The following is a 5362-nucleotide window of genomic DNA, read 5'->3' as shown; positions in this document are numbered from 1 at the left end:
ACCAAAGAACAAGAAAGTGGTAAAATATTACCTCAACAAATCGGAAATGAGTGCTGAAAATGCAGCTCACAAACTATCACTCGGATGACGATTTCGACTACACGAACGGCTTCGAAATGGGGGTAAAACAGCAGGGTACCTGCTGAAAATGCGCTCCAAGTGCTGAAATACACTTCTCTATATTCGGAAGTTGATTTGCACAATGAAAAGTGCGCGCGCGCCGCGACACCGCGATGCGGACAACCGAAGATGGAGAGGATGAAGAACTTGGCTCTGATACCACTGTTGGGTATGTGAGGAAGAGTGGGAAACACACAAGAAGCTCAAAGAAAGAAGCACTCACACAAGGAAGGCAATGGCTGGAATAGCTCTCTATTGATGAATGTTCCTAAAAAAAATAGGAGCTGAAATATATATCCCTAAGTACTAAGTACCACCACATATGAGTGACTCATGTATGTGGTAACATGGGGAAAAAACCTCTAGCCAACACTAGAGTAAAAAGTGCCCATGTATAGGGAAAATGGTTCACATCAAAGCTACTAGAGGAACACGCAAGTGTAACAACAACATTATTATATGCAAACTCCGCAAAATGGAGAATCTCGGCCCAATCGTCCTGTTGATAACTCAAAAAACACCGGAGATATTGTTACAGCGATTGGTTTGTTCGTTCTGCCTGCCCATCAGTCTGGGGATGGTAGCCGGAGGAGAGGTTGCAAGAGACCTTGAGCATCTTCAAGAGATGCTGCCAAAATTTGGAGACGAATTGAGGTCCTCGGTCACTGATGATACTGTCTAGGAGGCCATGATGCCGAAATACCTCATGCATGACAAGGGCGATGGTTTCCTTGCTAGTGATGGCCTTAGTACACGGCACAAAATGTGCCATCTTGGTATATCGATCGACGATGGTTAAGATAGCATCGAACCCCTTTGAGACCGGCAGATCTATGATAAAATCAAGACAAATAGACTGCCACGGCTTACTTGGAATCGGTAAGGGTTCCAACAAGCCATATGGATGGTGTCGGGGCATCTTTGCTCGGCAGCAAGCATCACAAGTTCGAACGTAGTTGTCGACAAAACATCGCATATGGGGCCACCAAAAAGATCGTTGAACGAGATCCAACGTCGTATCGGTGTTGTGACAATTTTGGACGATTTGAAGGCGACAGGAGAAATCGGGGACATATACAAGCTTCTTAAAGAATAACAAACCATCATATGATATTTGAATTGTCGATAGTCCATACCTGGTTGTTGAGATTGGGAACAGGATGCCCGAGAGGTATGAATGTGCGCCAGAATGTCTTGAGCAAAACTGTTTGTCTTCAAGTTCGCATGTATGGCATCGGTAATTCGGGAATCCATTGGGGTGTGAAAAATCAGCGTTGCGTGCAATCGTGTTGGTCCCAAGCTTACTTGCTTTTGATTATCAAACGTTGGATCACTAGGACGAGGTGCAAGATATGAACGTCGTGGTAGCGCATCTGCTTTTCCTTACTACTTCCCCGGTCGATATGTGATTTTGAAGTCGAAATGCGTGAGGAATTGAGCCCACCGAGCTTGCCGTCGATTTAACACCCGAGCATTCTGGAAATAAGCAAGATTTTTGTGATCACTAAAGATGATGACCTGATGTGGAGAGCCCTCTAAGAAATGCCGCCATTGCACAAAGGAATCCACGATGGCTAATAACAGTAAACTCCTCGTTATGTATTTCGTAGTTGATTTCCGCGGCATCGAATTTGCGCGAATGAAAAGCCACAGGATGTAACTCTTCTTTATCTCCTTGTTGAGAAAGGATGCTACCGAGGGCGAAATCCGATGCGTTAGCCTCCATGATGAATGGTTTGTTTGTATCCTCATGAGCTAGAATAGGAGCTGATGTAAAGGCTTTCTTAAGATGCCAAAAAGCCATGTCCGCTTCATTGGACCAAAGAAATGCTGAATCTCCCTTCTTCGTAAGTTGTGTGAGAGGTAAAATAATCTTCGAGTAATCCTGTATAAACTTGCAGTAGAAGTTAGCAAAACCTAGAAAACATTATACATCTCGTACCGACCGTGGAATTTGCCACTCTAGCAAAGTTTGGACTTTAGCTGGATCCATGGAGATGCCCTTTGAGGAGATGACGTAACCTAGAAATTCTACTTGCTTGCAGTCAAAGCAACATTTTTCTAGCTTGGCATAAAGACCATTCTCGCGGAGTCGTTTTAGTACTAATAGTACATGAGAATCGTGCTCTTCCTGGGTCTTCGAATAAATGAATAGATCATCCAGATAGATGATCAAACAGATATCCAAGAGGTCTCTGAATATATCATTTGCCATGTGTTGGAAGACTGCGGGTGCATTGGTTAGACCGGACGGCATAACAATATATTCGAAATGCCCATACCGTGTGCAAAAGGCGGTCTTCCATTCATCTCGCGGTCGGATCTGCACGAGGTTATACGCGCCTCGTAGATTGATTTTTGTAAAAAACTTGGCACCATTAACTTGCTCTAAAAGACTTGATATAAGAGGAAGTGCATACCTATTCTGGATGGTAACTTTATTCAAGCCGCAGTAATCAACGACGAGACGAAGTGAGCCATCTTTCTTCTTGACAAAGAAGATGGGTGCACCGATCGGAGATTTCGAATGACGAATAAACCCGCTTGCCAAGTTCTCCTCTATGTAGGCTCGAAGGACTTCTAACTCGGTGGGTGACAAGTTGTAAATTGGTCCCCATGGTGGCTCTGCTCCTGGTTGTAAATCGATGGGACAAGCATAGGGATGATGATGAGGAAGAGTATCGGCTTTTACCTTGTCAAATACATTGGCATAAGGATGATATTTCGTCGGAAGTTGCACTAAGGATTCCTCCTTAATAGTGCTGGAAGGCTGTATTGATATTGCAAATAGGAACATTGTCTCCTTGTGTCCTTCTTCACGTAATTGACGTAGTGAAATAGTCAAAACTCGATGAGTAGATTCTTGGGGTTGCCGATGTCGGACTTCTCTTGTTCTCCAATCTATGTCTGGATTATGTAATTCAAACCAAGGTAATCCCAGGACAATGGGATGCTCTGGACTACTAATTATATTAAATGCTACTACACACACAAAACTACCTAGGACAACTTGAATGGGTTCTGACTCTTCTACAATATTCCCGGAAGCAATGGGACAACCATTAATGACTACTATAGATGCGGGGCAAGGAAGTTTTCTTAAGGATATTTGAGAAGCTTGGGAAAAATTTCGATCCATGAAACAGGAATTAGCTCCGGAATCTAGAAGTGCTAGGACATGTACTAGGGGAGTACTTTTAGTACTAACCATGACTTGGGCTAGGAACACATTGCTAACTTGCTTGGAGGGAATGGAACCACTAATGGGTTATACATATCTAGGGTTGTCCAACCAAACAACTCCTATTTTGGCTGGACTCAATCGTTTAACTCTTCATCTAATTGACTAAGGATTTCAAATTTGTTTGAGATACTTGAGCTATTAGTACTATTAATACTATCAGACACTCCTAAGGGAAGAATTAACTCAGGTTTAGTACATGTGACGATTTGATTTACCTGTCTTCTTGGCCTATGGGGACAATTGATTGCGAGATGCCCTGGTCCACCACAATAAAGACATAATCGATTTGGACGTCGTCGTTGTTTTTCTTCTTCTGATAACGGGCCATGTCGACGCATGGTGTAGATCTCCATCGATGTCAGATTATTTGCTTGAGGTATGTCTCGTGCAAACGGTTTAGCCACGACCGAGGCGTAAGTGGGCTCCGGCCTAGAGCGTGGTATTTGTAATTGACGTTCCGAATGTCGTTCGAAAAGGCGGTTGTCACATCGGACCGCTCAACTGATTGCCTTCTTAAGAGACTTTGGTTCTTTGGGGAAGGTTAGAAGTAGATCTTTGACATCGTTTCGCAAGCCGTAACGAAACTACTCCATTAGTGCCTGATCATCCCAGGGGATATCTAAAGCGAGTAGACGGAAATCCGCCGCTTAAGCAAAGGTTGGACAATCGCCTTGATGCAATCATCGGATTTTGTTGATCACTGTTCGGATGATGTCTGTATCTCCAAAGCAAGCTTTAAACTCACTAATAAAGTCTTCAAAGTTATTAAATGTGATTTTGTCCAGAAGCGGAGCAAACCATGTCAAGGCTGAGCCGCTAAGCAACGTGCCTATTAGGCCGACTCGGGATGCATCAGTGGGGTATCAAGAAGGATGCATTTGAATGACTAAGCATACCTGATTGAGGAATCCCCTAAATTGTGATCGTGTTCCATCAACTTTCACAAGAAGTCCAATCTTGGGCTCTTTATGAAATCCGTGGGGACTTGATCCTTGTTGTTGCAACTCTGCTTCGAGTTGTTGCACACCTAACGCTAACTCCCCATGTTGTTGTTGCAACTCCCCATGTTGTTGCTGCGTTTGCTGTTTTTCTAGGGTGATTTGTTGAAGATCCCCTAACAACCATTGGTTTTCTTGTTCCAAGGCAACAAATTTTTCTTTTAGACATTGTAGCTCGGAGAAAACGGATTGGTATTCTTGGGCGCTAACAGAAGCCATTGTATAGAAAAAGGATAAGAGGATGAGGGAAACCAAAAGAAAGACTAAAGAAGAAAATTTGGTTCAAACTATCAGGAATAGTACTAGGGAGGAAAGAGAAGAGAAGAGAAGAGAAGAGAGAGAGAGAGAGAGAGTGTGTGTGTGTGTGTGTGTGAGGCTGAGAGAGAGAGAGAGAGATGATGATAACATATGATATTATAGGAAGAGTAAGTACAAGATGGCTATGAGGCTTAAGACTGGTGTTGAACCAATTTGGTTCAACATAATGCCTAGTACCTTCTTTTATAGTGTTCTCAAAAGTAATCCTGAAGCTTCTAGAATGTTCTAGAGAAATCTGGAATATACATTAATTTCCTATAATAAAACTTAAATGAAAATAATATGTTATGTATTACAATAGATGGTATAATGGTCAAGAGCTTGACCCATATAACGTAAAGTCATGGGTTTGAGTCGTGCCATATCATCATAGATGCCAATAACACAAGATTTCTTATTTCTATCGATGCTTCTCGCACAAACCACCAAATTTAACTTGCTATATCTCGTTACAGAGCTCTAATCGAGGGCTTTCTAACACATGTCTTTATGCTAAATTCTGTTCCCGATAGAGAGTGCAGCAATAAAAACAATTTCGCTTCTTCTTCCCCTCTCCACTAGACTTGCTTTTTTCCTCTCTCTCTCTCTCTCTCTCTCTCTCTCTCTCCTCCTCCTCCTCCTTTCTCTCTCTCTCTCTCTCTTTCTGTAAATCAATGTTTGTTATTAAAACAAGATAATAATA

This window comes from Azolla caroliniana, unplaced genomic scaffold (genome assembly GCF_043228905.1).
Source record: "Azolla caroliniana isolate FFs.n. ecotype wild unplaced genomic scaffold, voAzoCaro1.0.p SCAF_12, whole genome shotgun sequence".
In the NCBI taxonomy this organism is placed as follows: Eukaryota; Viridiplantae; Streptophyta; class Polypodiopsida; order Salviniales; family Salviniaceae; genus Azolla; species Azolla caroliniana.
The sequence above is the reverse complement of the archived record's forward strand: the minus strand, read 5'-3'. Positions refer to the sequence as shown.